The sequence below is a fragment of the Rhinopithecus roxellana genome, chromosome 13 (genome assembly GCF_007565055.1).
Source record: "Rhinopithecus roxellana isolate Shanxi Qingling chromosome 13, ASM756505v1, whole genome shotgun sequence".
NCBI lineage: Eukaryota > Metazoa > Chordata > Mammalia > Primates > Cercopithecidae > Rhinopithecus > Rhinopithecus roxellana.
The window spans coordinates 101899501-101926071 of NC_044561.1; the positions used below are offsets into that span (position 1 = coordinate 101899501).

Genomic DNA, 26571 nt, shown 5'->3' on the forward strand with positions numbered 1-26571 from the left:
GGGAAACTCAGCATGCAGTAGGGATCCATTAAAAAAAAATTGAGTTCCTTCTCTTCACCTGGCTCCATGGTATCAATAATGACCTACTGGGTTTCATGTGTGGTATAGTCATGATCTCCTTTAACATCCACAAAAACACAGCAGTGAAAGACTTATCATTTGCAATCTGGAGAGCAAAACTGAGCCTAGGAGGGCCCAGTGACTTCATCAAATCCTTAACACACCCTCTTGGTTGGAGTATTTATTCTTTCTCTCTCTTCACCTCCAATCTGAACGCAGTGTTGGATGGAATAGGTGCTCTGTGTGCCAAACAAAGACTATTGATGTGACTGCCCCAGGAAATTGCCTACCATATTCTCCCCCCATCATAACCCTATCCCCTCTCCATAAACCATAACCTATAACCCATAACCCATAATTCCCACCTCAGCCCACAAAGCATATCCTTATTAACCTAAACCCACTTCCTCTTCTGGAGGAAGTCAGGAGATGATTCCTTCTGCTGGATGCAGGCACATGAAAGTGCTAAGCTCCCAGATTAGACTGAATTTGGGCTAAGTTTTGCCAGTTATATTGATAAAAGTTTGGAATAGGGAACAATTTCAGAAACAGACCTGGTTCCTCTCAAATATTGAGCAGTAGGTTTTGTGAACCCTTCTCCTGCCCCAAACTGAGTAGCACTTGGTTGAGGCTGGTGCAGAAGAAGACAACAAGCCAGCAACATCCTAGGGTCTTGAGATGGAAAGTTTAGAAAACAGTTCCTAATCACAGGTCCTTCTTGGACTAATAGCCCCAAATGGTGAATCACCAAGAAGACCTGAAGATGATGTTAGGAGCCATGTGGAGAGAACATATGGTCAAGGTGTGCAGGAAGCACTATTTCTGCTAAGCCTGTCTGATTCTCCTGAGAATGGAGCATGAGTAACTGTTTGCGTTGTAACTGCCTACTGTGCCTGATTTCTATTTCACTGTTGTACTCTATCACTGCCACTTCCTCTTGAATCAAGGGAGGTAGTGCTTGTTTTCTCTCCTCAGAGCAGTTTGAGATCTCCCCAGCACAGATGTTTGGACAGAGCAGGCTCCTGAGGTCTCCAGGACACCCATCCCAGCCTCCTGGCCCCACCCTCCTGGTCCTTTCCTGCTGCTGATTCTGCTGCTGGGACGCACAGGTGAGCACTGCCTTGAGCTAGAACCCTTTCTGTCTGCCTGCAGGGCCATAGCCTGCCCCTGGGCTTTCAGGGATTCCAGACAAACACAAGTGCTGCCAAGGTAGGCCAAGGACTGGGCATTGTCTGAGAGCAGAAGATCAGGAAGCTTGAGCACTTCCTCTGTGGATCTGCAGCTGGCTATCAAGGGATGGAATCAGGTGATCCTTCAACCAGCACCATAATTAGTTACATTTTTTATAATATTTCATTTGACAAACACAGAGGAATCATTATTTAAATCCTTACCAGTCTTGAGGCTCCAGGACGCAAAGCCATCTCCCCAAGGCCACAGAGTGAGCTGAGAGACAGCCTGACAGGGTGTGTGGCTCCAGGCCCAGCCCTCTGTTCAGCACCCTGAGGATGTGAAGTCTGAAACAGTGCCTGAGTTGGGCAGGGGAGCAGTGTTTCCCGGGGATATTCAGCCACTGTCCTTCTTCAGGATGCTGCATACTTTGCCCTCTGTTCCCCCTGCTTCCCACTCCTCTGTAATCTCAGTGTTACCACCCACTTTTTTTGTGCCCTCTTCCTCTTTAAGAAGGAATTTGCTGCTTACTGGGCCCTGTAATCCTTTCCTAGGGCTTGCATAACAAAGTACTACAGACTGGGCAGCTAAAGTTACAGACATTTACTTCGTGCACTTTTGGAGGCTAAATGCAATATCAAGGTGTTGGCAGGGTTAGTCTGCACTGAGGTCTCTCTTACTGGCTCGTAGATGGCCATCTCTGTCTGCTCTGTGTCTTATTACGTGGTCTTCCCTCAGTGTGTGTCTGTGTCCTCATCTCCTTTTCTTCTGAGATCACCAGTCATATTAGATTAAGACCCACCCAAATGATCTCATTTAACTAAATTGCTTCTTAAAGACTCTGTCTACAAATGCAGTCAAATTCTGAGGTTCTGGGGACTGGGGCTTCAACACATGCATTTTGGGGGACACATTCAGCCCATAACAGGTAACACAATCTATCTTGGTTCTCTCTACTTTACCATGGGGAATTTATTTTCCCTTCCCCAGGACAGACAGGATTGGAGGACCTTTCCTGGTACAGCCTGAGAGAACCTGGCTCACAGCTCACAGACAGGCTGCCTGTCCTCATGTCCCACTCAGGCCATGGAGCTGACCCCAGAATCATAGGACTGGGCACAGCAGCCTCCCTGCCCCCCACTGGCCCCTGCTGTGAGTCACCTCACAGGTCCTAGAGGACAGGATTCTCACTTTTCAAATTATTTTTCTTATGTATACACTTTACCCAAATGACAGTGGTAAGAGTTCAGCAATTGAGCTCTTCCTACTAGCTAGACATAGTTCTTAGCATTTTGTGTATTTTAACTCTACTAATCCTCACAACATCCCTATTTGAAAGCTACACCCATTAACTCCTATTTGCAAACAGGGAATCAGGCAGAGGGAGGAACTTGTCCATTGTCCCCTACCACAGTCAGTGGAGCAGCTGGGTTTCAAGTCCAGGTCGACCAGCTCCAGAATTCATTCTTTTAGCCATGTTATGCTACTTGTAGACATATTAGCACATGCAGGGAAGTAAACATAGGATTAATCATCACCCATCACACCAGTCAGAGATACTCAGAGTTAAAACTCTGGTGTATATACTCCCAACATACGTTACAAATGTGTTGGATGACTTCTATGTGCCAAATATTTTACTGAGATTTTAACAGGTTTCATAATTTTATTTAATGTACAAAACATCTTTATATACTATAATGACAGAACAAACTTTTATATATATTTGTGAATGCGTGTGTATATATACATACATGTGTGTATAAGTGACTGTAAGTGTACATACATGTACATAAGATTTTGCTTTTATCATTGTCTTTTTATTTGCAATGAAATTTTTCAGAAAAGAAATTTATTTTTATTTGAAAAAAGCATATGTACTTATCATGTACAGCATATTATAAAATATGTGTACATTGACAAATGACTAATTTGAGCTAATTAACATATGCATTACCATACATATATATCACTTTTTATAGTGAGAACTTATGAACTCTGCTGTCTTAGCAATTTTCAACAATGCAATTCGTGTTATTCACTCTAGAAACTATATTGTACAATACATCTCTTAAATTTATTTCTCTTATCTAAGCTAAAATGTTGCATCCTTTGACCAGTATCTCCCAACTACACCCACTCCCCTGCCCCAGGTAACCACCACTCTACTCTCTACTTCTTCTTTTTTTTTTTGAGACAGAGTTTCACCCTTGTTGCCCAGGCTGGAGTGTAATGGTGAGATCTCAGCTCACTGCAACCTCCACCTCCCGGGTTCAAGCAATTCTCCTGCTTCGGCCTCCCGAGTAGCTGGGATTACAGGTGCCTGCCACCATGCCCAGCTAATTTTTTGTATTTTTAGTAGTGATGGGGTTTCACCATGTTGGCCAGGCTGGTCTCGAACTCCTGACCTCAGGTGATCCACCTGCCTCAACCTCTCAAAGTGCTGTGATTATAGGCTCTACTCTCTACTTGTATGAGTTCAACTTTTTTAGATTCTGTGTATGAGTGAGATCATGTGGTATTTGTCTTTCTGTGCCTGGCTTATTTCACTTAGCATAATATTCTTCAGGTTGGAAATGACAGAATTTCCTTCTTTTATAATGCTGATCAGAATTTCATTGTGTATATATACCACATTTTCTTTCTCCATTCATCTGTTGACAGACACTTAGGTTGATTCCATCTTTGTTACTGTAAATAATGCTGCAATGGACATGGGTGCAGATATTGCTGTGACATGCTGATGTTATTTCCTTTGGATATACACCCAGAAGGGAGATTGCTGGATCTAATGATAGTTCTATTTTTAATTTTTGGAGGAAACTCCATACTGTTTTCAATAATGGCTGTACTAATTTACATTCTCGTCAACAGTGGGCATGGGTACTCTTTTCCCCACATCCTCTCCAATGCTAGTTAAATTTCCTCATTTTGGTAATAACCATTGTAACAGGTGTGAGATGATACCTCACTGTGGATTTAATTTGCATTTCTCTGATGAAAAGTAAGATTGGATTTTTTTATATGCCTACTGGCCATTTTAATGTCTTCTTTTGAGAAATGTCTATTCAGATCTTTAGCCCATATATTAATTGAGTTGTTGTCTTATAATTGAGTTTGAGTTCTTTATATGTTTTGTATATTGACTCCTTATCAAATGTATAATTTGCAAATATATTTTTCCCATTCTGTATGTTGTCTCTTCACTCTGTTGATTGTTTTCTTGGCTATGTATGTAATCACACATTCATTTCTATATCCACGAGAAACGCACATGCAGAAGCTTTTTAGTTTGTTGTAATTCAATTTGTCTACTTTTGCTTTTGTTGTGTGTGCTTTGGGGCTCATATCTAGAAATTGATTGCCTAGACCAGTGTTACAGAACTTTTCTTCTAGTACTTTACAGTTTCAGATCTTACATTTAAGTCTTTAATCCATTCCAAGTTGATTTTTATATGTGATATGAGATGAAGGTCCAATTTTATTTCTCTATACATGGATATCCAGTTTACTCAATAACATTTTTGAAGAAATTGACTTTTCCCTATTGTGTATCCTTGAAACTTTTATCAAAGGTCAATTAACTGTAAATGTGTGAGTTCATTTTTATGGATTTGTCCCATATGGCATTTATTATGTTGAGGAACAATCATCCTATATGTAATTCATTGACAGTTTTTATCATTTAAAAATGTTGAATTTTGTCATATGCATTTTTGGACCCTGTGTTGAGATGGTCATATGGTTTTTGTCCCTCATTCTGTTGATGTAGTGTATCACATTGAGAGATTGCTGAATGTCTAACCATCCTTGCATTCCTGGGATAAATCTCACTTGACTATGTGAAACACACACAGGATTTTTAAAATACTTTTCCTATTATTCCCTTCTAACCTTTTTTTAGTCTATATGAAATGCACATTAAAGAGATGTTTGGTTTTCCCTGTTGCCCACACTCTCTCTTCTTTTTTACTTCTCTGATCTTACCCCTCAAAGTCCCCCAATCTGTTAAGGTAAGCAACAGACAAGCAAACTTCTGTCTTGGTGAAATGCATAGTCCCTCAAAATAGAACTTCTGTGCATTGCTGTATTAGTGTTCCCACTTTCATGAAGGGTAGGGGTGAGGAAGAAAGAAGTGGATAAAGTTACAGAAACTTCTGCCTATAGCATCTATGTCTATGTAGTAACTATATCTATAGTTTCCTGAAGCTTCCAAACTTCAGGAAATCTACTGAGTAAAAATTTTACTTTCCTTTTTTTTTTTTTTTCTGACTCAAGGTCTCACTCTGTCTCCCAGGCTGGAGTGCAGTGTTGTGATCTCAGCTCAATGCAACTGCTGCCTCCTGAGTTCAAGCAATTCCCATGTTTCCACCTACTGAATAGCTGGAACCACAGAGATATGCCACCACCCTCAGCTATTTTTTTAATTTTTATTTTTAGTAGAGATGGGGTTTTGCCCTGTTGGCCAGGCTGGTCTGAAACTCCTGACCTCAGGTATCTGCCCACCTCAGACTTCCAAAGTACTGGGATTGCAGGCTTGAGCCACCATGCCTGGCCAACTTTATAATTTTTGAACACCCTCCACGTGGCAGACACTGTTGGAAACGTCTTACAGCTCTTACCTTCGATGATCATCATATCCAAGGTAGAGATTCTTGTCACCCCCTGCCCCCCACCACACATACACATAGATAAGGAAAGAGAAGCACAAAGCATTCCAAGGACACTCATTGGTAACTGGCAGAGCTATGATTTGAGCTCAGGCACTCTTCATCTAGAGATCACAGGTTTCATCATTACTCTTCCCGAACACTTCTGGCCCTAATTCTATTCCATGAAATTTCTGCAGCTGCTGCTAGTGTGAGTGTGTGCAGGGGTGTGGTATGAGGAAGAGGATGTCTTGTTTTCTTCTCCTGGGCTCTTCTGCTTTCTGTGTGATTGCAAACTGATTTTTTCTTCACCAACTCATCTACATGGGAAATTTATTTTCTCCAAATTCAACTGGAAACAATCCATTTAAAATAAAAGATTTCAGTCTCCTAAGACAGTATCCCACTGAGCAATTCACACATTATACACATATTTATTGGATATCTACTGTGTTCCAGGACCTGACATAGAAATGTGGGATGCACTGGTGAATAAAATAGAAATAGTGGTTTCCCTCTTGTTCCTTATATCCACTGGAGAATGACAGTAACCAATATCCATGATAAATAGGTAAATAAAATAGTAAATCAGACAGTGAATAGTAAATAGATAGTGCAAAAAACAAGAAAGTATGAGTATATATTTTTTATAATTTTGAATGTTTTCATACATTCCTTTTATTGATTATTTTTCTCATAGGAAGATAGCCACATCTGTCAAATGCTTTTCTGCATGAAATGAGATAATCATGTGTTTTTCTCTTTATTCGATAAATATGGCATATTACATTGTTGTCATTTATTTACTGAAATATCCTTGGATTGCAGGAATAACTACTATCTGCTCATGGTATATCATCCTTCTACTATGCTATTCAATTCAGTTTACTAGTATTTGGTTGAGTATTGTTGCATTAACAAACCTAGTAGCAATAATGCCAACTGTCAACAGAATGGTGTGCAGCTGCACCTGGCGGTGATTTAATTTTGTGTTCTAGTGGAAGTTTACGTTCCAATGGGCTTCATATCAGATAAGCAAAGCCTGGATGTGGGACAATTTACGGTTAATGATTGCAACAGGAAAGTATGCCTCATAGAGCTGTACTCCAGACCAGGAGATCCCAGTAGGTAACCAGACATTCATTGTTTTAATAGAGTATAGCATGAGGCCAAGTGGAGCATTATTTTTGCATCAAAAGCCCTGGAGAAATTGATGGCTATCATGAGTGGTGAAGAGACTCCAACAGACATGAAAGAAGTTGATGAAATTTATATAGTGTAGGTATTTTTGTTTGTTTGTCTATTCGTTTGAAGGCACTAACAAGAGTATTGTTTTTGATGATGTATAAAAGAATATGTTGCCACTAGCATTTAACAGAAACTTCAAGGTGTTGGATTATATGACATTAATAAGTATGTCAAATGAATCTGCTTTAAAAATGTTGATACCAATGTAATGTCATCTCTGCGCTCCTGAAGAAAGGTGGATGCCATTATTGATATTGAGACATGATCCCCACTTTAGGATGGATAGTCTTGGTAGCATTCCCAAAAGGCAACACAAAGCTGAAGAAAGCAGAGTACAAGAAAGCCATCAGGGTAATAGCTCTTCCAAGTGGTAGAGCCCATCAGAGTAGCAAATTAGCAATCCATGAGCATTCAAAAGTTATCTCTTAGGAACTTTCCACCCTAGCTTAGAATGATGCCATTCTCATTGCCATTAGTGTTGAAAATGGTAGAGTAAGTCCTGCTGATTGGGTCTACAAAGAACACTCTAACATGGCTGTGAAAACTTCATTTGGAGAGGCATATGAAGATGAACAATTTATTCTACTCACAGTTCCCAGAGACTGGGGTATGGCATGCCAGATAGGAAGCCATATGCAAGGAGCTTCCAGGAAACAGGCTCAACCAAGCAGATGGGGAAGCAAGAGAGATTGGAACCCCAGGCAAGTGTCTTACTGGGAGTTAGGGTGGAGGACACAAACAAAAACCATGATGGGATTTACTGGTATGTTTTAATGTCACTACTTTACTAGGTCACAGTAGAGGAGGACAAAAAGGGGAATTGTGGCAGGGACCAGTTTTATCACACTGCTGTACCTGGTCATTTGGTAGGATGCTCACAGCTTGTTTCAGGGATGTTGAGGCATCAGAAAAATATGAATTTTTTTAATGTACACCTAACTAGACATCTTTGTTTCTTCATACTTTGAGTGCCCTATAGCATCCTTTCATTTCCACCTGAAGCACTCCTTTTAGCATTTCTTGTAAGTAAGGTTTAGCGGTCATAAACTCTCACTACACCAATTGGGTGTGGTGGTGGGTGCTCGTTTTCATGACCTGATGCCACCCCTTCTACAGATCAGGGAAGTTTGGGCCTGGAGACATCATGCTATTCACTTAAGGATCCATGGCTGAGGATTTATCTGAGAATATCTTAGTTTCTCTCTTGTGTTTGAAGGACAGTTTGCCAGGTGTAGAATTCTTGGTTGATAGGGTTTTCCTCTTTCAGCATTTTAAACATATCATTCCTCTGTCTTATGACCTCCAGTGCTTCTGATAAGAACTCAGCTGATAATCTTATAAGGATCTCTCGTGTGAGAGGAATCGCTTCTCTTTTGCTGCTTTCAGAATTCTTTCTTTAATTGTTGACAGTTGAATTATAATGTGTCTTAACGTGGGTTTCTTTCTTTCTTTTTTTTTTTTTTTTTTTTTTTGAGACGGAGTCTCGCTCTGTCGCCCAGGCTGGAGTGCAGTGGCCGGATCTCGGTTCACTGCAAACTCTGCCTCCCAGTTTACTCCATTCTCCTACCTCAGCCTCCTGAGTAGCTGGGACTACAGGCGCCTGCCACCTTGCCCGGCTAGTTTTTTGTATTTTTTAGTAGAGACGGGGTTTCACCATGTTAGCCAGGATGGTCTCGATCTCCTGACCTCGTGATCCACCCGTCTCGGCCTCCCAAAGTACTGGGATTACAGGCATGAGCCACCACACCCAGCCTAACGTGGGTTTCTAAGACTTTATTGTTGAGTTAAATTTGGGTGTCCTTGGCATCTTAAGCTTGTAGATTCATGTATTTTATCAAGTTTGGGAAGATTTTGTTCACAATTTCTTCCAATAATCTTCTGCCCCTTTCTCTCTTCCTCTTTTCCCTGCTAGAACTCTAGTAATGTGTATTTTTATCAGTTTGATAATGTACCACCATTCCCTTAGATTCTATTATCTTTCATTTTTGTTGTATCTATACCTCACTCTCAATAATTTCAATGATTTCATCTCCCAGTTTCCTGATTTTTTCCCACCTGCTCACTTGTTGGAGAATCCCTTTAACAAACTTTTAGTTGTAACACTTTCAACTATTAAGTTCTCGTTTGATTTCTTTTTATAATTTCTCTTTATTAGAGTTCTTATTTTGTTACTGTATCATAATTCTGAATTATTTTAGTTGTTTGTCTATTGTTTCCTTTAGCTCTTTGAACATGTTAAAGACAGTGGTTTTAACATCTTGGTCTAGTATCAGGGTGTGCCCAATGTATCACATGAGTCCTTACAAGAAGGAAGAGGCAGGAGATTAGGAGTTAGAGAAGCACATGTGAGGATGCAAGCCAGAGGCTGGAGTGATGGGAAGATGTAACTATGAGAAAAGAAATGTTACCAGCCTCCAGAATTAGTAAAGGCAAAGAACAGAGACTCCAGAAAACATATAGCTGTACTGATACCTTTTTAAAAATTGTGTATATCTGAGGCAGGAGAATGGCATAAACCCGGGAGGCGGAGCTTGCAGTGAGCTGAGATCCAGCCACTGCACTCTCCAGCATGGGGGACAGAGCGAGACTCTGTCTCAAAAAAAAAAAAAAAAAAAAAAAAAAAAAAATTGTATATATGTAAGGTGTACCACATGATGCTTTCATATACATATACATAGTGTAATGATTATTATAGTCAAGCAAATGAACATATCCATCATCTCACATAGTTACCCTGCATGTGGGTGTGTGTCAAGAGCCCGTGAAATATACTCTTTAAGCAAAAATACTAAACTCAATACAATATTATTAACTCTAGTTGTTGATATATGGCATGTTCAATCTCTGGACTTCCTCATCCGACCTATCTTCAATTATGTATCTTTTGACCTGTATCTCACCATTACCTCCCTGCACTTCACCCTGGTCACTATCATTTTATTCTTCACCTTTACTTACTTGACTTTTCTTCTTTTCTTTTTGACTGTAATGCAGTCACACAACTTTGGGCTTCTGAACTCCAGAACTAAAATATGATATATTTCTTTTGTTGTAAGACACCAAGTTTTGGTAGTTAGTCACATCAGCATTAGGAAACTTACGCTATGGGTGAAAAACTCCCAGGGGCTTAAAACAATGTTATTTCCTTTTAAGCTGCATTTTCATTGTGTATTGGGGATTTTGCATGTCACTGTCGTTCAGGAATCCAGGCTGATGGAGCAGACCCCATTAGAGCCTTGTGGGTCTCTGTGGAAGGGAGAAGGTGATCCATAGAGGTTCTTGCATTTGAATGCCCAGTCCACATATTATACCCATCATTTCTACTTACAACTCAATGGTCTAAAACAGTTACATGGCCTCAGTCAATGAAATGGTTCAGAAAGTGAAACACTCCATATAGCCAGAAAGTGATGGCAAAAATATTTAGCAAAGCATGACACTTTCAAGGAGGGCTCAGGAGCTCCATACGGGTCCTCAACCCAAAGCTGTATCATAAAATCGAACCTCTCTATGCCTCATTGTCCTCACTTCTAATACAGTCTCATGTTACAGGCTTGTTGTGAAGGTTAAACGAGATAATATATGCAGTGGGCTGAGCTCAAGCCCTGCTCCTGATGTGCACCCAATCAATGAAAGTCTTTGATACACATGAGGAAACACACAGGATCATGTAAAGATGAATAAATGACTGCTTTGTTGTGAAAGTGAAAGCTAAGGAGGAGTTGCAGGTGATTCAGCCTGAGAAGTTCATGTCAGTCGCAGCTGGAGAGACGTCCATTCTGCACTGCACTGTGACCTCTCTGCTCCCTATGGGGCCTGTCCAGTGGTTCAGAGGAGCTGGACCAGGCCAGGAATTAATCTACAGTCCAAGAGAAGGCTGCTTCCCCCAGGCAACAACTATTTCAGACTAGACAAAGAGAAACAACACGGACTATGTTCGAGGAGCTAAATAAAAGCTCCTCAAACAGAACCACTGACCAGAGAGCCGGCATTTCTCCTTTTCATCAGTTTCCCAAAGGCTCAGAATGCACCGCATATTCAGACACTAAAGCCCATTGGTGGTTGGAAAAACTCTTCCAAACACAAGCCCTATCATTCCTTATTGATATTCCATGTCAGGACATAGAGAGTTGTTCCACTCTTTAACAGCTGCAGAATACTCCAATTTATGAAAATATCAAATTCGCTTTACAGTATTCTGTTGATAAATATGTAAGTTGCTCCCAATATTGAGCTATTAAGACAATCCTGCAGTGGGTGACCTTGTACATGTGTTATCCTACTCAGGTGACAAATGCCCACTGGAAGTGGCATGGCTAGGTCAGAGGGTGTGTGTGTTTTCATATATAAGAATACTACCTAATTTCCTTCCTAGATGATTAGCAATCAAGGCTCCTAACAACCCTTAAACACAGATGGAGAAGGTAGCTTTATCCTGGTTTTGCACTTATTACAGATAAAGACACAAGTTCCCAGCTGATGTGTTCCCACCCTAGGCAATCACGTCTAGTAAGTGGCTCAGGTGTGACCCCAATCTGCTACCTCCTAGTAAAGTGCTCACTCCTCTTTGTCTTATTATCAGCCTAATTGATGCCCTGGATGAGAAAGGAGGGAGGCAGGAGGGAAGCAGGGAGCAGCAGCTGTGCCAGAGTCTCCTTATAACCAGTGCTAGGAAGGAGGAGCCATTTGTTGCTTCTTTTAACCCATTTAGAAAGAAAAACAAAGTGCAGCTCCCTGCCAGAGCTCATTTAATTTTACATAAACATGCTCTCTGAGGTTGAAGTAAATCTGACTGATATTCAATGTGAAAATAAAATATAAAAACTGTTCTTGGAGTTATTTCTAAACAGAACTTGTCTCTAATTCTAATGTAACATTATATACATTTCTGTTACATTAGGATTAGAGACAAGAGTATTCTTGGGGCAAACAGAGTATGGGTTAAAGATGAGGCACTAAAGCTCAGAGAGGACACCTGAGAGGTGAGCAGGTCAGGGAGCCAAGGTCTGATCCCCACCAGTCTGACTCATAGCCCCTGTCTCTGCAACCCTCAACTATGCTTTTTAAAGTGTGAAGAAATGCTCCAACCTCATTCTAAATTCTTGCATTGCTCTGTTCTACAGCAAAAAGCATTCAACACAAAACAAAACAAAACATAAGTCCTGTAGGGGTAGGAGGGGCTGGCTTTACATTCTCTTCAGAAAAGTTCTGCAGATGGCTCATTCTATGTCAAGCCTGTTCCTAAAGGACAGGTCTCAGCACACATGAAGTATTTAGGACTCTTCCCGCGTGTTGTGCTGTTTCTCCTTCACTGAGCAGCATCTGTGGAGAAAAGTCAGGCCTCCTGCAGCCCAGCAGAGCATGTGCCCATCCCTTCTTGGTGCTGAGGACTAAAGATGAGGAGATGAGGTATTTTGTAGTGGGTGAGTGGGGCCACTGTGAGCAAGAGTTTCCATTCTCCCCTCGGGCTATCAGGAGCCCACAGTGTTTTATGGCTACAGGGTATCTGGGACTGGGTATCCAGGAGGCAGGCTTCTCTCTAGAATTGCATGAAGTCAAGAATCTCAAAGGGACAATTAGGTGTGCGGTCAGTGTTGGGACTCAAGAATTCAGGGCACTTACTTGCTCTGTTAATGGACATAAGTGATTGGTGGGACACAGGAGGTGCCCACTGGGACACACGGAGGACAAGGAGGCAGTGCCTTCATTTCTCTCAGCCTCAGTTTCCTCATCTGTAAAATGGTGATCATCACGACTCCTTTAGGAAAGGGGATAGGATTTGAGGTTCTCTCTGTAAATCACCTAGCACATTGTAGGCACCCCTAAATCAAGCTGTTATTTCTTGTTGTCTTGGGCCACTCTTGCCTTCCCTTGAGTCCTCAGTTTCCCCATCTGTGCAATGGTGATAATCATGCACCAAACCCCCTCTGGGTTCTGTGAAGATGGAAGAGGATGTGCACAGCGTCCTGAATGGTGGTGGTGTTCAGGTTATTACTGAGTTTCCGCAGAACAGTGGTTAGTGCGGGGCAGACAGGAGCCCAACTGCCTGGGCCACTTCCGGGCTCTGGTACTTCCTGGCTCTGTGACCTGGGACAAGGTGCTCTACCACAGTGAGTCCCAGTGTCTGCACCTGTTGATGATGACACTGACCTCACAGACTGGGGACAGAGACTGGAGGAGTGAAATCCTATTCAATGCTCATAGCAGCACCTGGAGTGCAGTAAATGTTCCATAAATGTGAACTATGTGATGCTGAAGCTATGAGACCTCAGATGGGTCAGTGCTCCTCCAGGCCTCAAGGATATATGGGGTTTGGGGTGGGGTCTGGCAGCTTTCGATCTTGGCTGCTCGTTAGAATCATCTGGGAAATTTGAAAAATAAAAATTTAATCCAGCCCAAGGCTCCCTCCTTAAAAAATGCCAGTTTAATTGGTCTGACGTTAGCCTGGGCATCCAAAGTTCTTAATGACTCCAGAAGATTCTAATACACAGCCCCCTAGCAAAAGTGGTCCCCCATTTTGCTGAGCATTGAGAGCAGTTTTTCTGGGTGTGGATGCTTCAGAACAACATGGGCCAGAGACATCTCAGAAGGCCCCAGTGGCCTGGCCAGGACCCGTCCCATGGAGCAGGCCATAGGGGCTGAGGAGGAGAAGCCTGGTTTAAGCTTCAGGTCCCAGCCTCAGTGTTGGGAACAATTTCAACATGTTTGTGTTTAAACAAGCACTGGAATCCCAGCAAATACTCACTCCTCAGCCCCAGGATCCTCCCTGCCCCCCACATACCAAGATGTCATGGAGAAGTCTGTTCCCTATGCCTTCCAAAATGCTTCCAGCTTCTGTAAATAGTTCCTCTGGAGAGAGGCATCTGTGATGTTGTTTGTGTTTTGAAAGCCAATTTGCCAAACTTGTTTCCTGAGGGGACTGTTCAGTAAAGGGGAGAGAATCCTCACTCGGTTTCTGCTCCTATTGTCATTTGGGTTTGTCATGAGCTGCAGGGAGCAGGGTTTCTTTGTTCTTCTGCCTAAAGGATAAATGTGTAGATTCAGAAGCAGTAATGACCAAACCTCCTGATAACAGTCACAGGGGTCATTTGTTAAGCACCTACTACATGCCAGGCTCTGTGCTTTTCATTTGTCTTCTCTTATCTTACCAGGGTGGGGTTTGTATCCACTTTTGGCCCTTGGCCAGCCAGGCCTCCTCTCTGAGCCTCATCCTATAAAGGGGCTCACACGAGGAGCCCCTCACATGGATGGAGGGGGATTAAAAAGATTAAAGAGAGGTATAGAGGCAGCAAGCGGCATTGGGCTCCCATAATTGGAAATTGATTACAGCCTGTCATCCCGCTAGGGTCCCCATGCTGGTGGTGTCTTGATAACTTCTCTTGTTCAAGTGACACCCTCCTTCCTGTGCCCTCAAAATGTTTGACACATGTTAGGGAGCAGGTTAATATGTGCAAAGGCAAATATGTGTGATATATGCTTCCTGGTGATTGTTGTAGAAGAGGTAGGGTAGTAATTAGCAATTTGGAGATGCCCTTTAGGACCTGTCTATGGAAAGAAATTGCCCTCATTTTTCTGATTCTCTAATCTGTGTGCTTTCAGGACGCAGGATGGGTTCCTGCCTGCTTAGATGGCCTGGGTCTGTGTTTCTTGTAATTAACTAATGATGAAAAAAGTAACCACCTTTGGCTTTCTCAGTACTCAGTGATCTTGTTTGTCAATCCAAACCTGACCCAACTGAAGACCCAGATTCCAAAAATGCTCCGTCTTTTGAAAGGCAGCACTTGGCACAGATTAGGCCTGCTAACAACAACAACAAAAATATTGGCAGAAAGGCCCAAAGAAATAGCATTTATTCGAGAAATAAAGAATTGTACTTTGTGTACACAGTCAGAGAAGCGCTGAATACAGTCTCATACGGCGGTGCAGGAAAGGTTTTGTATAGGGGATTTTCAAAAAAGTTGGTTTTAGAGAGAGTTCATTGGCTGGGCAAAAATTCTAAACTGCAAACCTGTTTTCATTGGTTACTTAAAGTACTCCAGGATGAGAGAGATCAAAATCCCACGTACCTTGACTTCAGTTGTTATTCAGATCTACAGCAACATCCTGTGGCTTGACCTTTAGCAGGTGTAGGTGCAATGCTCTTACAAACTCTTGGCTCTACATTAAAGCTTTAGCCTTAATTACTTCATTTTCTTTCACAGATCCTGCTGGAATATTTGTGAAAAGTATGAACTATATGGAACACATTAATAAATACCTAAGAGAGATCTCTGTGTATTCATGAAATTTGGGTTAAAGATAGAACTTTGTTCACTTATATGAAGCATCCTCTGTGTTTGATCCAAAGCAAACAGTGCCCCATTTAATCCTCACTGCATCCTGGGAAGCAGAAATGCTGTCCTATTTTACAGATGAGGAGCTGGGTGTGTCAGGCCACCTGTCTCCTGGGCTGAGCAGCCTGGTTCCAGCTCTCACAGTGGCACCACTTCACCATTGTTCCCTGTATTGGCTTCTGTAAATGCCTCTCTTGTTGGAAACAGGCCCCCCAAAATCTGGCTGTAAACTGGCCCCCAAACTGGCCATAAACAAAATCTCTGCAGCACTGTGACATGTTCGTGATGGCCATGATGCCCACACTGGAAGGTTGTGGGTTTACCGGAATGAGGGCAAGGAGCACCTGGCCCACCCAGGGTGGAAAACAGCTTAAAGTCATTCTTAAACCACAAACAAGAGTATGAGTGATCTGTGCCTTAAGGACATGCTCCTGCTGCAGATAACTAGCCAGACCCATCCCTTTACTTCGGCCCACCCCTTTATTTCCCATATGGAATACTTTTTGGTTAATCCATAATCTATAGAAACAATGCTTATCACTGGCTTGCTGTCAATAAATATGTGGGTAAATCTCTGTTCAAGGCTCTCAGCTCTGAAGGCTGTGAGACCCCAATTTCCCACTCCACGCCTCTATATTTTCTGTGTGTCTTTAATTCCTCTAGTGCCCTGGATTAGGGTCTCCCCAACCCAGCTGGTCTCGGCACTGTCTGAGATTGGTGAACTCTCCAGGGGAGGCAGGCTAGGACCAGTCAATACACAGAGGGAGACTAATCAGTAACTTTGTTCCTGTGCCCAGATTGGTGGAAGTCACCCTGTTTAGAGAGAACTTTCTCCAGGGGAGGCAGGCTAGGACCAGTCAATACACAGAGGGAGACTAATCAGTAACTTTGTTCCTGTGCCCAGATTGGTGGAAGTCACCCTGTTTAGAGAGAACTTTGAACTCAAGTCTGGACTTCCTCACCTCTCACAGCCTTTCCAGCCTGGTTTGTAAAATGAGGACACCGCCCTCTCTGTATTATTAGAAGGATTAAAAACTAATGTCCATGAAGGTTCTTAACGTGTCACACGCTCATCATTGGTGATGGTCATCTCAGTCATGTCTCCTGTTTTTCGATGCTCCTTTTGTAGCCAAACCCTTTGCTCCCGTGGTATCATGCACTGCAGTGAGGACCACAGCTGAGCACACAGTGAGCTTCACCTGTGAGTCCCACAGCTTCTCCCCCTGAAACATCACCCTGAAATGGTTCAAAAATAGGAATGAGCTCTCGGGCTTCCAGATCAATGTGGACCCTGCAGGAGAAAGTATGTCCTACAGCATCTGTAGCACAGCCAGGGTGGTGCTGGCCTCTGGAGACCTTTGCTTTCAGGTCATCTGTGAGGTGGCCCATGTCACTTTACGGGGGGCCCTCTTTGTGGGACTGAAAACTTGTCTGAGGCCATTCGAGGTAGAGAACCCTCACTCCTAGCCTCACCCCATATCTGGCTGCCAAGTCTGCTCCTCCCCTCTGGCTTTTATTCCAGGGCGTGGATTTCCTGGAATCTAATTCCTAACTGTGCTGGTCACCTTCCATGCACCTAGATGTACTGGTCACTTACTATCATTGTCATGGCAGCAGCTAGATGTCTACCCACAAGGTGCCAAGCTCTGTGCTAGATAGTTTCATTTATTTCACCAAGAGCAACTACAATTAATGAGCACCTGCTATGAGCCAAGCTCCTACGTGCTTGGTGATTTCATTGATTTTGCTGCAGTTATGACATTTCAACTGTATGCCAGGGGTTGTGCTTGTAGATTTCACTTATTCTTAGCCTAGTAGGAGCTACCAGTCCTTGAGCACCTACTATGTGCTGGGTGTTATGCTTAATAATTTCACTCATATGCAAAGAGCACCCTCAATGTCTGAGCACGTGCTGCCTGCCTAGCACTGTCCTGGTGATGCCCGCACTGTGGTGGTGGGAGCTACATTATGGAGCCCTCCCTGTGATCTGTCTGTGCCACAGGGTCAGAGCTTCTGCCCTGTCCTCTTTCAGTTCCACCCTTCTTGGATATTACTCAACAGCCCATAAAGGCAGGGAACCAGGTGAACCTCACCTGCCAGGTGAAGAATTTCTACCCCTAGAACCTACAGTTGACTTGGTTGGAGAACAGAAACGTGTCCCAGATAGAAACAGCCTCCACCCTCACTGAGATTAAGGATGGCACCTACAACTGAACAAGCTGGATCCTGGTGAACATATCTGCCCACAGGGATGATGTGCTCACCTACCAGGTGGAGCATGGTGGGCAGCTGGTGGGCAGAAAAGCCTTGCCCTAGAGGTCTCAGCCCAACAGAAGGAGCAGAGCTCAGAGGCCACTCTTGGTGAGGTTACTCCTGGTTTTAAAATTTTGTCTGTTTCCTTCATGTTAACAGTAATAGTCATGCTTATTATAAAATAACCTAGAAAATGTATACATATAGAGTAGCTTTTTAAAGTCAGCTGTCTACCCCAAATCTCACACTCCAAGAGTCGCCATTACTAAGAGTTTGATGCACAACTTGGTAGATCTTTTGACACAAACATATATTAAAGGAGGAAGAGGGATACAGGGAGATCATCTGTTCATGGAGTCCTGTGTTTTGCCTTCTGTCTCAGACGGTTACTTATGTTCTCCATTCCTTGTCAGATCAGCCTTCCTGCTGTTCTTTCTCTGCCTCATTTTTGTTCTGTCCTAAACTTTTCCATCACATCTGCGACCTCATCCCAGCAGACTCTGGCATCTGCTGTGTGAAAATCAGAAAAGGCATTTAAGACTGGACCAGGCCCCATGTGGACCATGACTGGTCACAGCATGAGCCTCTTCTGTGTCCTGATGCTGATATTTGACTAATAATAATCACGACATCCCTCTGCACATTTACTACGTGCAAATTTCTGTTCATCTATACTCTCCTTTCCTGCTTCAAACATCCAGTTTTTTGAGACTCTGTCTCAAAAAAAAAAAAAAAAAAAAAAGAAAGAAAGAAAAAGTTTTACCAAAGGGAAACTCAGAGCTTGAGGAGCAATGGGAGATGTTGAGACGTTGTTGAAGATGTCTCCTCATTAGACCAGGAGATTAGTCTAAACGAATCAAGGTAAATCTGAGTCGCTGAAGACAGGGCCAGTATCAGCCTATACAGCAAAACTGTGCTAATTAGAGAAATATTCCCTTCTGCTAGGCATTGTCCCAAGGACCTGAAGTTGGCCGATACTCCCCTCTCTTTGACCAAAATATGTCCTGTTTCCCTCTCATACAATACCAGGAGGGGTCTCTGCTCCAGAAGACTTTTCAAAGGCTCAGATTCCTCCTGCATGCCCTAAGGCATTAGCCTCATCTGCTGGGTCCATGCTGGGTCACTGATTTGTCCATGTCCCTGCCTGCTGGAAGAGTGAAGACAGGAATTGGAGGACAAACAATTTCCCCTATAATCAGAGATGCATGGAAGGTGCATAGTCACGTCCACTGCTCACTCAGTCATGCATGCACCTGCAGTTGCAAATGGAGTCCATCCTGGGTGATCTGATGATTGAGGACGTTTTCCTACAAGTTCAATATTGTTATCACAGCTAATAAAATTAACAAAAATTTCCTGATATCATCTAAATTGGGTATATTTTACAATTTTCTCAAATCTCCTTCATTCCTGTTTTGTGTGTGTGTGTGTGTGTGTGTGTGTGTGTGTGTGTGCTACAATTGGTTTTAATTCCTCTTTAATTTTTTGGTAAAATATTCCTGTGAAAGGCCGGGTGCGGTGACTCACGCCTGTAATCCCAGCACCTTGGGAGGCTGAGACGGGTGGGTCATGAGGTCAAGAGATCGAGACCAGCCTGACAATATGGTGAAACTAAAAATACAAAAATTAGCTGGGCATGGTGGGCACATGCCTGTAGTGTCAGCTACTCGGGAGGCTGAGGCAGGAGAATCGCTTGAACCCAGGAGGCAGAGATTGCAGTGAGCTGAGATCATGTCACTACACTCCAGCCTGGGCGACAGAGCAAGACTCTGTCTCAAAAAAAAAAGAAAGAAAAGAAAGAAAAAGAAAAAGAAGAAAAAGAAAGAAAGAAAGAAATATTCCTGTGAAAATATCTGGTCTTCAAGAAATATTTTCAGAAGTGTTAAAATTATCAATTCAATTTCCTTAACATGTTCATGCATTTCATAACGAGGGGGATACATCCTGAGAAATGTGTCATTACCTTGAGGGAGGATAGGTGGTCAAAGAAGTGACCATGTTCTCATGATGCAGCAACAGTGGTGGTAGAACAGTCAATACAGTAAGACTCAGCACTGGCATTCTAACTGAGCTGATTAAAACAAAGCTATCTATAGTAGGGATTTCCCCTCTGTGCATTTTGATTTTACCTGTCCTCAAACTGACCCTTTTCTCATTATAATAGTAAAAAACACATCCCTGGGTGGAGTTTTAAGATGCTAATGAGCTATGCAATGTATGAACAAGCATGTACAGCTACTGCTCAGGTGCACCCAGAGGACTGCCCAGAACATGCTTACTTCTAACACCTCTTTCCACCTCCTTATGAATAATCATTGAAGACTCCCATAAAGGGAGCCTCGCTGGTGCCAGTCTTTGCTGTCTTATCCTTATGAACAGCCCATCTTGAATCCTCTCTCTCTCTCAGTAAGTACTGTCTATTCTGCACCTTTCAAAATATTATTTTCCTTTTGCAGTAAATTACTCTATGCTGCATCTCCTTTGCTGTGTGTCTCTTGTTTAAATTCTTTCAGACTCAGAAGACAAGAACCAAGGTCTCACAACAGCTTTCAACAAGCTAATTTGCTTTTGGTGTGACCATCACAGAGTGTACTTACACCAACCTAGAAGGGATAGCCTACTATACACCTCGGCCATATGGTATGGCTCCTTGCTCCTAGGCCACAAACCAGTACAGCATTTTACTGTACTGAATACTTAGGCAATTAGAACACAGTAGTATTTGTGTATCTAAACATTTCTAGCCAGATATTTTGGCTCACACCTGTAATCCCAGCACTTTGAGAGGCTGAGGCAGATGGATGGCTTGAGCCCAAGAGTTCGAGATCAGCCTGGGCAACATGATGATACCCTGTCTCTACAAAAAAAGATTAAAATTAACTAGGTGTGTTGATGCACACCTGTAATTTCAGTTACTTGGAAGGCTGAAGTGGGAGGATCACTTGAGCTCAGGAGTTAAAGGGTGTGGTGAGCCACGATCACACCACTGCACTCCAGTCTGGGCAACAGAGCAAGTCTCTGTGTCAAAAAAAAAAGTAAGTAAATAAATATTTCTAAACATTAAGAAGTGCAGTAAATGTATGGTATAAAAGACTTTTTTAATAATTTTTTAAAAGATTTTTAAGAATGGTGCACCTGTATTGGGCACTTCTCATAAATGGAGCTTGCAGAACTGGTTGCTCTCGTTAAGTCAGTGAGTTAGTGGTGGATGAATGTGAAGTCCTAGGAAATTACCCTGTGTAGACTTTATAAACACCATACACCTTGGCCACACTGAAAGTATATACATTTTTTATTTTTAATTTTCTTGAAGAGCTGGGGTCTCACTGTGCTGCCCAGGCACCACTCACAGGTATGACTCCACCGCTGATCAGTACGACAGTTTTCACCTGCTCCGTTTTTGACCTGGGCTGGTTCACTCCTCCATAGGCAACCTGGTGCTCCCTTCTCTTGTAGGAGGTCAGCACATTGATTCTGAACTTAGTGTACACACTCAGTCCAGAACTTCTGGGCTCAAGCAATCCTCCTGTCTCAGCCTCCTGAGTAGATGGGACTACACACACGTGACACAATGCCTGGTCTAGGCTATGCTAAATTGATTCTTTAAATATTTTGCCTTGTTCAATAATATATTAACCTTAGCTTGCTGTAAAATTTTTATGTTATAGTTTTTAATTTTTTAACTTTTTTACTTGTTAGTAACAACACTCAGCTTAAAACAAACACATTTTATAGTTGTACAAAAATATTTTTTTTTTACATCCTTATTCTATGAGGCTTTTGCTAGTTTAGAACTTTGTCTTTTGGTTTTCTTTTTTAATCTTTCTTTATTAAAAACCAAGACATCCCACATATATTAGCCTGGGCAAACACAGGGTCAGGATCATCAATAGTGCTGTCTTCCACCTTCGTGTCTTGTCCCACGGGAAGGCCTTCAGGGACCACAACCTGCCTAGAACTGTCATCTCCTAGGAGCACAATGCCTTCTTCTGGAATCCCTCCTGAAGGACATGCCTGAGGCTCTTCTTGAGGAGGCATCACTCCTTTCAGAAACAAGTCCATGGCTTCCTTGCATTGTATGAATACCTGAGTACTAGCTCTCTCCGCCCTCTCCTTCCAGTAGGAGAGCCTGGCACTGGGAGATGGGATGACTGGGAAGAAGGAGCCTCTTTCCCCAGCTTCTGCCTTGGGTTGGATCCAGGGCAGGACTCAGATTCAAAAGTTTTGGAGCCTTGTTGGGTGCAGGTAGCCTTGAATGGGGTAAGTGGAGGTCTGTCCCAGGTGGCCCCTCTCATGGCTCCTCCTGTCTCATGATTTCTAGGACTCATGCCAGCTCCTACTACCCCACTCCTTGTAGCTCTCCTCCTGGACCCCAGGGTGCAGCTGGTGGTTGATGTCTCTGCCATCTAACATCCACTGAAGCAGAGGACTGACTATAAGTGTGGGGACAGAACGGCTGGCCAAGGGTTGCCCCATAAGGGCAAGGCCAGCCGGAGAGCCCAGCTCACGTGCCATGCAGCATCAGGTTCAGTGGAGTTTAGAGAAGGTAACCGAGCTTCCTCCACACCCTCAGGAGTCTCAGGAAACCCTCTAAGAGGCTCCCAGCCCCAGGAAGTGTGTGGGTGCTGCAGGAAGTGGGTTACAGCAAGGCTGTTCAAAGGTGTCCACAGTGCCTTAGAGGCCTATGCGGGAAGTGAGAAGAGGGTGCCAAGTGAGGGGCAACTCTGTGGGTGGTCCCTGACAGGCCGTCTCTAGATTATTTGATGCTGAACTCCATTCTAAGGAATCCCCACTGTAATGTTGAGAAGCCCCAGATGGGCAACTCTGAAAGCTGTTGCTGCTCTGATCCTCTGAGTGCCTGCGTGGAAAGGATGCGGGAAGGGGCGCCAGGACTTAGGAGGAGGACTGAGCTGGCACAATCCTATCTCAGAGCTGCCTGTCCAACCACCACAGACCTCTCAGGAGGAGACCAGCACCAGGAACATAACAGGCTCTCCGGAAACATTTCTTGAAGGATGAGCAGATGATTAAACGTGGACGTGTTTCCCACAGCTCCTTCCTTCCTCCCCTGCCACGTGGAACCCTCAGTTTCTGCCACCTTGATGCCCTAGAGTGCAGTCTTCACACATGGTACTGAGAAGGGGCCAAAGAATGGGGCTCTGGGCATTGACTCACAGCATCCCCCTAGAATGTGAGAAACACACTAAATCTGAACGCACCAGGATTCCTCGCATCCATCACTTTGAGACAGGCCATAAACCAGACTCTCTCCAGCCTTTCAGTAGTTACTCTGTCTTCTGGATTCCCGCCTACTCCATCTCCCCAGCCTTGTTGAGGTTCTCTATGTCCCCTGAATACCAATGAACCCCCATCCCAGTTTTAAGGAAAAAGACAATTCTCTTTCCTCTTTGTTTAAGCATCCAAGATAGTTTGAATATTTGTTTCCTCTAAATCCCATGTTGAAATTTAATCCCCTATGTTAGAGGTAGAGCCTGAAGGGAGGTGTTTGGGCCATGGGAGCAGATACATCATGAATGACTTGGTGCTGTCTGCAGTAATAATTGAGTTCTTGCTCGATTAGTATTCACAAGATTTGATTGTTACAAAGAGCCTGGCACCTCCCTCTTCTCTCTCTCTCTTTCTTCCTCTCTCACCATGTGATGCCCATTCCTCTTTGTCTCCCACCATGAGTAGAAGCAGTCCAAGGGCCTCATCAGAAGCAGATGCTGATACCATGCTCTTGTACAGTCTGCAGAACCACAAGCCAAATGTATCTTTTCTTTATAAATTACCCAGCCTCAGGTATTTCTTTACAGCAACACACATGGACTAAGACAGTGTCCTACTCCTCCCACCTACAAAGAAAGCAGTTCTCCCTCCTCTCTCTGGGATGGAAACACTAGTTGTTTCTGACAATCTGCAACTTTCCTAACCCTGTTGCTTATGGCAGGAATGCTGTGACAGTCCAAAAGCTTTGGAGTCCTCCTCGATTTCGTTTTCATTTACATGCAATATTCATTTCTGCTTCAAAATGCTTATGTCCACTGGTGAGATGACAAACGTATAACAGTTGACTCTTCAAAAGGATAAAGAAGGCTGATTTATAACGCTTGCCAATTTTGGTAGTGTAAATACTCCCAATATGGCCAATTTCAAGCTTCCAACAGTTTAGCAACCGGATTGCAAAATTCCTGAAAGTTTGACAATTGGCTCTCTTGAATCAGCCCAAGCCTGCTCCAGTATACCACTGAGTTGTGTTTATAACCTGTGTGCTTCTCACCTCCATCACTCCTTCCTGGTCCCAATCAGTATCATCTCTTTCAAACTGTTGCTATCGTCTCTACTGGATTGCAATTTTCAGTCACAATGATTTTTTTTGGAAAAGTCAAATCGTATCATTCCTCTGCTTCTTCCCCAAAACAGCTACATGGCTCACTCTCTTCTTTCCTTTAAGTAAGTTTCTGTTCAAATTTCACTTTATTAAAGACACATTTTGTAAACCACGGTTACGAAAAATAGTCATTTTCCTCTCTTATCCTAGAATTTCAGTTCCTCTTATCCTGATCAGTTTTTCTACTTAGCACTGTATTATATTACCACGTGTGCTTATTCTGCATGTTCTTACTTTGCATGGCAGTGCAGGACTGTAAAGATAACTGGAAGCCATGAAGTCCTGGAAAACAACTCTACATTCAATGGGAAAAATAATGGTTGTTCTGTGATCCTCATAATTTTTGTCAAAATATTAGAAACTGTCCTATTGTCAGTTAGAAATGTAGCAGGAAGTTCAAACAAATATTTAGTACACTATAATTCAAAGCATTAGAAACATTGAGTGTCAAATTGTTTTATTTCTTTGTAAAAATGTATCCACAGTAATTGGAACAGTGTTGCCTTTGTCTTGTGTATTTACTATATGGAACAAGCAAAAGAACAACAGGACACTCTGGTATATTTTTAAATGATTGCTTTTCCTCTCCATGTCCTGGGAGCACAAGTGAGTATTTCTCCCATATTCACTCTGAGGAGCTAATCAAGTTCCCAGAGGTAAAACTCACAAAAGTGTGGGAGACCTCCATTATTGGGTCCTCCTGGAGTCTGTTTCTAAGACTGGCCCACACTGAGCCTCAAGAAATTCTTCAATTGCAGTGCAGCTTTTCCTCCCCGGTACTGCTTCCCACAGAGGCTTCGGCTTTAGGAAGTTGTGATTCTCTATATCACCCTGCCCAGCTCCCCAGTTGACAGTGGTTTGCCCTGTGACCTCATTTTTTCTGACAGATCTAAGAAGAATTGTCGTTTTTGATTTGCTCAGCTTGTTCCTTGGTGTTGGCTTAAGGGACTTTTGCAGGGGTTGTCCAGGGGATTTGGTTTCATCCCAGAAGGTTACTACAGCCACAAGCCCTCAAATGTGCCACACCTGGAATTATGGTCTCTGAAGCTGCAAGCTCAGTCCTTAGCTGCAGAGCCCTCTCGGTCTGGGCTGTCAATGAGGAAGGGTCATGGGACCCCTGGCATGAGATGAGTGCCTCTGAAACAGAGAGCAGGCTCTGGAGCAGTTGACCTCTCTCCAGTACTAGCTAATGCTCCCCAGGCCTGGGAACCCCAAGCGCAGACATTGACAACTTCCCAGAGGTGGCAACTGTGTCCGCTTCCTCTTTCACAATGGAGGATGGTCTCAGTCTCATGGTCCTTTCTCCCTACAGCTACCTCTCTCCTCAGACAACATAGCAGGTGAGCAGATGCCCTCCTTTCCTGCAGAGCAGAGTCTGGGTTCTCTCCATGAGACACAGTCTGACAGGGCAGGCCATGTCCATCCCTGTCTCCCAGCCCATCTGGACAACCCCTGCCACTTCCTCTGCTGCCAGGACTCACAGGTGAGTGCAGCCTGCTCTACACGGGTGTATTTCTACATGATGCCTCCTCACCCTCTCAGCCCATCTCACCTGCTCCTGTTGATTTCCATTTGGGAGCATGTCTTCTCTCCCATCCCAGCAGGAGACAAGATTTGGAACAGCTTTTCCATGAGCATTTGCGTAGACCCTTATTGGGGTCATATTGATTCCCCAGACATCATGCCTGTACCATGCCCCTGGTGCTAGTAATGACTCCATGATTCTAGGGCTGGGCACATGACCTCAGCTCATTATTGTGGTACTCCACCTCTGCCAGCCACTGGCCAAGGTTGTCACACTGCATCATAAGTGCTTGAGGGCAGAGGATCTGTTTTTTAAAATTGTTGCTATAACCAAAATACTACCTAATAACAATAATGTTTAACTACTATCTATAATGATAAAGGTAATACTGAATACATAACTTTTGGGGGACAGGGTCAGATAGTATTAAGTAATTTGCATATATTGGTTCATTTAATTCCCATCACAAACTTATGAAGATGGTATGATTATTCTCTCCGTTGTACACTTGGGGAAACTCAGGAAACAGGGAGGTTAATAGTGACCCCAAGATCACACAGCTGGGACCTGTTAGAGCTGGATTTCAGACTAGGAAGTTTTGATTCCTAAGCCCACAGTCTTCCGTCTTTAGTCTTCTGGGGCATCCAGCTCCCAGTTTCTCATGTGTCCCACAGTCGTCCCTGGTTATCTGCACTTGCTGTGAGTCGGGGTGAAACATGGCAGACAAAGAAGAATTTTAGCTCATGGACTCCCAGGCTCCTGGTCCTCTCAAACATTCAGATTTTATCCATGCTTCCCCAAGTTAGCCTAAATGGAAAACTCAATTCTCCACACGATTTCCACAAAAATTGTAAGCATCTATTTACTTAGTTGATCTTTACTGAAGGATTGAAGTTCACAAGAAGGCATTTGCTGCTCTAAGCACAGATTCTGCCATCTTCC

The 26571-nt window shown here is 43.3% G+C and overlaps 1 long non-coding RNA gene across 1 annotated transcript; it reads left to right on the forward strand.

Annotated features, from left to right (window-relative positions):
* Positions 1-989: 989 nt before the first annotated feature.
* Positions 990-16285, forward strand: LOC115892651. Its single transcript, XR_004052516.1, has 3 exons — positions 990-1169; positions 7035-7157; positions 16258-16285. It is a non-coding gene; the product is annotated as an uncharacterized LOC115892651 (long non-coding RNA).
* The last annotated feature ends 10286 nt before the right edge of the window (positions 16286-26571 follow it).